Below are 11,375 nucleotides of genomic sequence, written 5' to 3'. Positions count from 1 at the left end.
GTTAAATGAAGAATGAAGATGAAATCAGTTAACGATGAAATCAGTTAAATGAAGATGAAATCAGTTAACGATGAAATCAATTAACGATGAAATCAGTTAACGATGAAATCAATTAACGATGAAATCAGTTAAATGAAGATGAAATCAGTTAACGATGAAATCAGTTAAAGATGAAATCAGTTAAATGAAGAATGAAGATGAAATCAGTTAACGATGAAATCAGTTAAATGAAGATGAAATCAGTTAACGATGAAATCAATTAACGATGAAATCAGTTAACGATGAAATCAATTAACGATGAAATCAGTTAAATGAAGATGAAATCAGTTAACGATGAAATCAGTTAAAGATGAAATCAGTTAAATGAAGAATGAAGATGAAATCAGTTAACGATGAAATCAGTTAAATGAAGATGAAATCAGTTAACGATGAAATCAATTAACGATGAAATCAGTTAACGATGAAATCAATTAACGATGAAATCAGTTAAATGAAGATGAAATCAGTTAACGATGAAATCAGTTAACGATGAAATCAGTTAACGATGAAATCAATTAACGATGAAATCAGTTAAATGAAGATGAAATCAGTTAACGATGAAATCAGTTAAAGATGAAATCAGTTAAATGAAGAATGAAGATGAAATCAGTTAACGATGAAATCAGTTAAATGAAGATGAAATCAGTTAACGATGAAATCAGTTAACGATGAAATCAGTTAACGATGAAATCAGTTAAATGAAGATGAAATCAGTTAACGATGAAATCAGTTAAATGAAGAATGAAGATGAAATCAGTTAACGATGAAATCAATTAACGATGAAATCAGTTAAATGAAGATGAAATCAGTTAACGATGAAATCAGTTAACGATGAAATCAGTTAAATGAAGAATGAAAATGAAATCAGGTAACGATGAAATCAATTAACGATGAAATCAGTTAACGATGAAATCAGTTAAATGAAGATGAAATCAGTTAACGATGAAATCAGTTAACGATGAAATCAGTTAAATGAAGATGAAATCAGTTAACGATGAAATCAGTTAACGATGAAATCAGTTAACGATGAAATCAGTTAAATGAAGATGAAATCAGTTAACGATGAAATCAGTTAACGATGAAATCAATTAAATGAAGATGAAATCAGTTAACGATGAAATCAGTTAAATGAAGAATGAAAATGAAATCAGTTAAATGAAGATGAAATCAGTTAACGATGAAATCAGTTAACGATGAAATCAGTTAAATGAAGATGAAATCAGTTAACGATGAAATCAGTTAACGATGAAATCAGTTAACGATGAAATCAGTTAACGATGAAATCAATTAAATGAAGAATGAAAATGAAATCAGTTAAATGAAGATGAAATCAGTTAACGATGAAATCAGTTAACGATGAAATCAGTTAAATGAAGATGAAATCAGTTAACGATGAAATCAGTTAACAATGAAATCAGTTAAATGAAGATGAAATCAGTTAACGATGAAATCAGTTAACGATGAAATCAGTTAACGATGAAATCAGTTAAATGAAGATGAAATCAGTTAAAGATGAAATCAGTTAACGATGAAATCAGTTAACGATGAAATCAGTTAAATGAAGATGAAATCAGTTAACGATGAAATCAGTTAACGATGAAATCAATTAACGATGAAATCAGTTAAATGAAGATGAAATCAGTTAACGATGAAATCAGTTAAAGATGAAATCAGTTAAATGAAGAATGAAGATGAAATCAGTTAACGATGAAATCAGTTAAATGAAGATGAAATCAGTTAACGATGAAATCAGTTAACGATGAAATCAGTTAACGATGAAATCAGTTAAATGAAGATGAAATCAGTTAACGATGAAATCAGTTAAATGAAGAATGAAGATGAAATCAGTTAACGATGAAATCAATTAACGATGAAATCAGTTAACGATGAAATCAGTTAAATGAAGATGAAATCAGTTAACGATGAAATCAGTTAACGATGAAATCAGTTAAATGAAGAATGAAAATGAAATCAGTTAACGATGAAATCAATTAACGATGAAATCAGTTAACGATGAAATCAGTTAAATGAAGATGAAATCAGTTAACGATGAAATCAGTTAACGATGAAATCAGTTAAATGAAGATGAAATCAGTTAACGATGAAATCAGTTAACGATGAAATCAGTTAAATGAAGATGAAATCAGTTAACGATGAAATCAGTTAACGATGAAATCAGTTAACGATGAAATCAATTAAATGAAGATGAAATCAGTTAACGATGAAATCAGTTAAATGAAGATGAAATCAGTTAACGATGAAATCAGTTAACGATGAAATCAGTTAACGATGAAATCAGTTAAATGAAGATGAAATCAGTTAAAGATGAAATCAGTTAACGATGAAATCAGTTAACGATGAAATCAGTTAAATGAAGATGAAATCAGTTAACGATGAAATCAGTTAACGATGAAATCAATTAACGATGAAATCAGTTAAATGAAGATGAAATCAGTTAACGATGAAATCAGTTAAAGATGAAATCAGTTAAATGAAGAATGAAGATGAAATCAGTTAACGATGAAATCAGTTAAATGAAGATGAAATCAGTTAACGATGAAATCAATTAACGATGAAATCAGTTAACGATGAAATCAATTAACGATGAAATCAGTTAAATGAAGATGAAATCAGTTAACGATGAAATCAGTTAAAGATGAAATCAGTTAAATGAAGAATGAAGATGAAATCAGTTAACGATGAAATCAGTTAAATGAAGATGAAATCAGTTAACGATGAAATCAATTAACGATGAAATCAGTTAACGATGAAATCAATTAACGATGAAATCAGTTAAATGAAGATGAAATCAGTTAACGATGAAATCAGTTAACGATGAAATCAGTTAAATGAAGATGAAATCAGTTAACGATGAAATCAGTTAACGATGAAATCAGTTAAATGAAGATGAAATCAGTTAACGATGAAATCAGTTAAATGAAGAATGAAGATGAAATCAGTTAACGATGAAATCAATTAACGATGAAATCAGTTAACGATGAAATCAGTTAAATGAAGATGAAATCAGTTAACGATGAAATCAGTTAACGATGAAATCAGTTAAATGAAGAATGAAAATGAAATCAGTTAACGATGAAATCAATTAACGATGAAATCAGTTAACGATGAAATCAGTTAAATGAAGATGAAATCAGTTAACGATGAAATCAGTTAACGATGAAATCAGTTAAATGAAGATGAAATCAGTTAACGATGAAATCAGTTAACGATGAAATCAGTTAACGATGAAATCAGTTAAATGAAGATGAAATCAGTTAACGATGAAATCAGTTAACGATGAAATCAGTTAACGATGAAATCAATTAAATGAAGATGAAATCAGTTAACGATGAAATCAGTTAAATGAAGAATGAAAATGAAATCAGTTAAATGAAGATGAAATCAGTTAACGATGAAATCAGTTAACGATGAAATCAGTTAAATGAAGATGAAATCAGTTAACGATGAAATCAGTTAACGATGAAATCAGTTAACGATGAAATCAATTAAATGAAGATGAAATCAGTTAACGATGAAATCAGTTAAATGAAGATGAAATCAGTTAACGATGAAATCAGTTAAAGATGAAATCAGTTAACGATGAAATCAGTTAACGATGAAATCAGTTAACGATGAAATCAGTTAAATGAAGATGAAATCAGTTAACGATGAAATCAGTTAAATGAAGAATGAAAATGAAATCAGTTAAATGAAGATGAAATCAGTTAACGATGAAATCAGTTAACGATGAAATCAGTTAAATGAAGATGAAATCAGTTAAATGAAGATGAAATCAGTTAACGATGAAATCAGTTAACAATGAAATCAGTTAAATGAAGATGAAATCAGTTAACGATGAAATCAGTTAACGATGAAATCAGTTAACGATGAAATCAGTTAAATGAAGATGAAATCAGTTAACGATGAAATCAGTTAACGATGAAATCAGTTAAATGAAGAATGAAAATGAAATCAGTTAACGATGAAATCAATTAACGATGAAATCAGTTAAATGAAGATGAAATCAGTTAACGATGAAATCAGTTAAAGATGAAATCAGTTAACGATGAAATCAGTTAACGATGAAATCAGTTAACGATGAAATCAGTTAAATGAAGATGAAATCAGTTAACGATGAAATCAGTTAAATGAAGAATGAAAATGAAATCAGTTAAATGAAGATGAAATCAGTTAACGATGAAATCAGTTAACGATGAAATCAGTTAACGATGAAATCAGTTAAATGAAGATGAAATCAGTTAACGATGAAATCAGTTAACAATGAAATCAGTTAAATGAAGATGAAATCAGTTAACGATGAAATCAGTTAACGATGAAATCAGTTAACGATGAAATCAGTTAAATGAAGATGAAATCAGTTAACGATGAAATCAGTTAACGATGAAATCAGTTAAATGAAGATGAAATCAGTTAACGATGAAATCAGTTAACGATGAAATCAATTAACGATGAAATCAGTTAAATGAAGATGAAATCAGTTAACGATGAAATCAGTTAAAGATTAAATCAGTTAAATGAAGAATGAAGATGAAATCAGTTAACGATGAAATCAGTTAAATGAAGATGAAATCAGTTAACGATGAAATCAGTTAACGATGAAATCAGTTAACGATGAAATCAGTTAAATGAAGATGAAATCAGTTAACGATGAAATCAGTTAAATGAAGAATGAAAATGAAATCAGTTAACGATGAAATCAATTAACGATGAAATCAGTTAACGATGAAATCAGTTAAATGAAGATGAAATCAGTTAACGATGAAATCAGTTAACGATGAAATCAGTTAAATGAAGATGAAATCAGTTAACGATGAAATCAGTTAACGATGAAATCAGTTAACGATGAAATCAGTTAAATGAAGATGAAATCAGTTAACGATGAAATCAGTTAACGATGAAATCAGTTAACGATGAAATCAGTTAAATGAAGATGAAATCAGTTAAATGAAGATGAAATCAGTTAACGATGAAATCAGTTAACGATGAAATCAGTTAAATGAAGATGAAATCAGTTAAAGATGAAATCAGTTAACGATGAAATCAGTTAACGATGAAATCAGTTAAATGAAGATGAAATCAGTTAACGATGAAATCAGTTAACGATGAAATCAATTAACGATGAAATCAGTTAAATGAAGATGAAATCAGTTAACGATGAAATCAGTTAAAGATGAAATCAGTTAAATGAAGAATGAAGATGAAATCAGTTAACGATGAAATCAGTTAAATGAAGATGAAATCAGTTAACGATGAAATCAATTAACGATGAAATCAGTTAACGATGAAATCAGTTAACGATGAAATCAGTTAAATGAAGATGAAATCAGTTAAAGATGAAATCAGTTAACGATGAAATCAGTTAACGATGAAATCAGTTAAATGAAGATGAAATCAGTTAACGATGAAATCAGTTAACGATGAAATCAATTAACGATGAAATCAGTTAAATGAAGATGAAATCAGTTAACGATGAAATCAGTTAAAGATGAAATCAGTTAAATGAAGAATGAAGATGAAATCAGTTAATGATGAAATCAGTTAAATGAAGATGAAATCAGTTAACGATGAAATCAATTAACGATGAAATCAGTTAACGATGAAATCAATTAATGATGAAATCAGTTAAATGAAGATGAAATCAGTTAACGATGAAATCAGTTAAAGATGAAATCAGTTAAATGAAGAATGAAGATGAAATCAGTTAACGATGAAATCAGTTAACGATGAAATCAGTTAACGATGAAATCAATTAACGATGAAATCAGTTAAATGAAGATGAAATCAGTTAACGATGAAATCAGTTAAAGATGAAATCAGTTAAATGAAGAATGAAGATGAAATCAGTTAACGATGAAATCAGTTAAATGAAGATGAAATCAGTTAACGATGAAATCAGTTAACGATGAAATCAGTTAACGATGAAATCAATTAAATGAAGATGAAATCAGTTAACGATGAAATCAGTTAAATGAAGATGAAATCAGTTAACGATGAAATCAGTTAAAGATGAAATCAGTTAACGATGAAATCAGTTAACGATGAAATCAGTTAAATGAAGAATGAAAATGAAATCAGTTAAATGAAGATGAAATCAGTTAACGATGAAATCAGTTAACGATGAAATCAGTTAACGATGAAATCAGTTAAATGAAGATGAAATCAGTTAACGATGAAATCAGTTAACAATGAAATCAGTTAAATGAAGATGAAATCAGTTAACGATGAAATCAGTTAACGATGAAATCAGTTAACGATGAAATCAGTTAAATGAAGATGAAATCAGTTAACGATGAAATCAGTTAAATGAAGAATGAAGATGAAATCAGTTAACGATGAAATCAATTAACGATGAAATCAGTTAACGATGAAATCAGTTAAATGAAGATGAAATCAGTTAACGATGAAATCAGTTAACGATGAAATCAGTTAAATGAAGAATGAAAATGAAATCAGTTAACGATGAAATCAATTAACGATGAAATCAGTTAACGATGAAATCAGTTAAATGAAGATGAAATCAGTTAACGATGAAATCAGTTAACGATGAAATCAGTTAAATGAAGATGAAATCAGTTAACGATGAAATCAGTTAACGATGAAATCAGTTAACGATGAAATCAGTTAAATGAAGATGAAATCAGTTAACGATGAAATCAGTTAACGATGAAATCAGTTAACGATGAAATCAATTAAATGAAGATGAAATCAGTTAACGATGAAATCAGTTAAATGAAGAATGAAAATGAAATCAGTTAAATGAAGATGAAATCAGTTAACGATGAAATCAGTTAACGATGAAATCAGTTAAATGAAGATGAAATCAGTTAACGATGAAATCAGTTAACGATGAAATCAGTTAACGATGAAATCAATTAAATGAAGATGAAATCAGTTAACGATGAAATCAGTTAAATGAAGATGAAATCAGTTAACGATGAAATCAGTTAAAGATGAAATCAGTTAACGATGAAATCAGTTAACGATGAAATCAGTTAAATGAAGATGAAATCAGTTAACGATGAAATCAGTTAAATGAAGAATGAAAATGAAATCAGTTAAATGAAGATGAAATCAGTTAACGATGAAATCAGTTAACGATGAAATCAGTTAACGATGAAATCAGTTAAATGAAGATGAAATCAGTTAACGATGAAATCAGTTAACTATGAAATCAATTAACGATGAAATCAGTTAAATGAAGATGAAATCAGTTAACGATGAAATCAGTTAAAGATGAAATCAGTTAAATGAAGATGAAATCAGTTAACGATGAAATCAGTTAAATGAAGATGAAATCAGTTAACGATGAAATCAATTAACGATGAAATCAGTTAACGATGAAATCAATTAACGATGAAATCAGTTAAATGAAGATGAAATCAGTTAACGATGAAATCAGTTAAAGATGAAATCAGTTAACGATGAAATCAGTTAAAGATGAAATCAGTTAAATGAAGAATGAAGATGAAATCAGTTAACGATGAAATCAGTTAACGATGAAATCAGTTAACGATGAAATCAATTAACGATGAAATCAGTTAAATGAAGATGAAATCAGTTAACGATGAAATCAGTTAAAGATGAAATCAGTTAAATGAAGAATGAAGATGAAATCAGTTAACGATGAAATCAGTTAAATGAAGATGAAATCAGTTAACGATGAAATCAGTTAACGATGAAATCAGTTAACGATGAAATCAGTTAACGATGAAATCAATTAAATGAAGATGAAATCAGTTAACGATGAAATCAGTTAAATGAAGATGAAATCAGTTAACGATGAAATCAGTTAAAGATGAAATCAGTTAACGATGAAATCAGTTAACGATGAAATCAGTTAACGATGAAATCAGTTAAATGAAGATGAAATCAGTTAACGATGAAATCAGTTAAATGAAGAATGAAAATGAAATCAGTTAAATGAAGATGAAATCAGTTAACGATGAAATCAGTTAACGATGAAATCAGTTAAATGAAGATGAAATCAGTTAACGATGAAATCAGTTAACAATGAAATCAGTTAAATGAAGATGAAATCAGTTAACGATGAAATCAGTTAACGATGAAATCAGTTAACGATGAAATCAGTTAACGATGAAATCAGTTAAATGAAGATGAAATCAGTTAACGATGAAATCAGTTAAATGAAGAATGAAGATGAAATCAGTTAACGATGAAATCAATTAACGATGAAATCAGTTAACGATGAAATCAGTTAAATGAAGATGAAATCAGTTAACGATGAAATCAGTTAACGATGAAATCAGTTAAATGAAGATGAAATCAGTTAACGATGAAATCAGTTAACGATGAAATCAGTTAACGATGAAATCAGTTAAATGAAGATGAAATCAGTTAACGATGAAATCAGTTAACGATGAAATCAGTTAACGATGAAATCAATTAAATGAAGATGAAATCAGTTAACGATGAAATCAGTTAAATGAAGAATGAAAATGAAATCAGTTAAATGAAGATGAAATCAGTTAACGATGAAATCAGTTAACGATGAAATCAGTTAAATGAAGATGAAATCAGTTAACGATGAAATCAGTTAACGATGAAATCAGTTAACGATGAAATCAATTAAATGAAGATGAAATCAGTTAACGATGAAATCAGTTAAATGAAGATGAAATCAGTTAACGATGAAATCAGTTAAAGATGAAATCAGTTAACGATGAAATCAGTTAACGATGAAATCAGTTAAATGAAGATGAAATCAGTTAACGATGAAATCAGTTAAATGAAGAATGAAAATGAAATCAGTTAAATGAAGATGAAATCAGTTAACGATGAAATCAGTTAACGATGAAATCAGTTAACGAGGAAATCAGTTAAATGAAGATGAAATCAGTTAACGATGAAATCAGTTAACAATGAAATCAGTTAAATGAAGATGAAATCAGTTAACGATGAAATCAGTTAACGATGAAATCAGTTAACGATGAAATCAGTTAAATGAAGATGAAATCAGTTAAAGATGAAATCAGTTAACGATGAAATCAGTTAACGATGAAATCAGTTAACGATGAAATCAGTTAAATGAAGATGAAATCAGTTAACGATGAAATCAGTTAACGATGAAATCAATTAACGATGAAATCAGTTAAATGAAGATGAAATCAGTTAACGATGAAATCAGTTAAAGATGAAATCAGTTAAATGAAGAATGAAGATGAAATCAGTTAACGATGAAATCAATTAACGATGAAATCAGTTAACGATGAAATCAGTTAAATGAAGATGAAATCAGTTAACGATGAAATCAGTTAACGATGAAATCAGTTAAATGAAGAATGAAAATGAAATCAGTTAACGATGAAATCAATTAACGATGAAATCAGTTAACGATGAAATCAGTTAACGATGAAATCAGTTAAATGAAGATGAAATCAGTTAAAGATGAAATCAGTTAACGATGAAATCAGTTAAATGAAGATGAAATCAGTTAAATGAAGATGAAATCAGTTAACGATGAAATCAGTTAAAGATGAAATCAGTTAAATGAAGAATGAAGATGAAATCAGTTAACGATGAAATCAATTAACGATGAAATCAGTTAACGATGAAATCAGTTAAATGAAGATGAAATCAGTTAACGATGAAATCAGTTAACGATGAAATCAGTTAAATGAAGAATGAAAATGAAATCAGTTAACGATGAAATCAATTAACGATGAAATCAGTTAACGATGAAATCAGTTAACGATGAAATCAGTTAAATGAAGATGAAATCAGTTAAAGATGAAATCAGTTAACGATGAAATCAGTTAACGATGAAATCAGTTAACGATGAAATCAGTTAAATGAAGATGAAATCAGTTAACGATGAAATCAGTTAACGATGAAATCAATTAACGATGAAATCAGTTAAATGAAGATGAAATCAGTTAACGATGAAATCAGTTAAAGATGAAATCAGTTAAATGAAGAATGAAGATGAAATCAGTTAACGATGAAATCAATTAACGATGAAATCAGTTAACGATGAAATCAGTTAAATGAAGATGAAATCAGTTAACGATGAAATCAGTTAACGATGAAATCAGTTAAATGAAGAATGAAAATGAAATCAGTTAACGATGAAATCAATTAACGATGAAATCAGTTAACGATGAAATCAGTTAAATGAAGATGAAATCAGTTAACGATGAAATCAGTTAACGATGAAATCAGTTAAATGAAGATGAAATCAGTTAACGATGAAATCAGTTAACGATGAAATCAGTTAACGATGAAATCAGTTAAATGAAGATGAAATCAGTTAACGATGAAATCAGTTAACGATGAAATCAGTTAACGATGAAATCAATTAAATGAAGATGAAATCAGTTAACGATGAAATCAGTTAACGATGAAATCAGTTAAATGAAGATGAAATCAGTTAAATGAAGATGAAATCAGTTAACGATGAAATCAGTTAACGATGAAATCAGTTAACGATGAAATCAGTTAAATGAAGATGAAATCAGTTAACGATGAAATCAGTTAACGATGAAATCAGTTAAATGAAGATGAAATCAGTTAACGATGAAATCAGTTAACGATGAAATCAATTAACGATGAAATCAGTTAAATGAAGATGAAATCAGTTAACGATGAAATCAGTTAAAGATGAAATCAGTTAAATGAAGAATGAAGATGAAATCAGTTAACGATGAAATCAGTTAAATGAAGATGAAATCAGTTAACGATGAAATCAATTAACGATGAAATCAGTTAACGATGAAATCAATTAACGATGAAATCAGTTAAATGAAGATGAAATCAGTTAACGATGAAATCAGTTAAAGATGAAATCAGTTAAATGAAGAATGAAGATGAAATCAGTTAACGATGAAATCAGTTAAATGAAGATGAAATCAGTTAACGATGAAATCAATTAACGATGAAATCAGTTAACGATGAAATCAATTAACGATGAAATCAGTTAAATGAAGATGAAATCAGTTAACGATGAAATCAGTTAACGATGAAATCAGTTAACGATGAAATCAATTAACGATGAAATCAGTTAAATGAAGATGAAATCAGTTAAAGATGAAATCAGTTAACGATGAAATCAGTTAACGATGAAATCAGTTAACGATGAAATCAGTTAACGATGAAATCAGTTAAATGAAGATGAAATCAGTTAACGATGAAATCAATTAACGATGAAATCAGTTAAATGAAGATGAAATCAGTTAACGATGAAATCAGTTAAAGATGAAATCAGTTAAATGAAGAATGAAGATGAAATCAGTTAACGATGAAATCAGTTAAATGAAGATGAAATCAGTTAACGATGAAATCAATTAACGATGAAATCA

This window comes from Semicossyphus pulcher, unplaced genomic scaffold (genome assembly GCF_022749685.1).
Source record: "Semicossyphus pulcher isolate SPU_LCO1_2020_fin unplaced genomic scaffold, fSemPul1.0.p SCAF_57, whole genome shotgun sequence".
Taxonomy (NCBI): Eukaryota; Metazoa; Chordata; class Actinopteri; order Labriformes; family Labridae; genus Semicossyphus; species Semicossyphus pulcher.
This window is presented reverse-complemented; position numbering follows the sequence as displayed.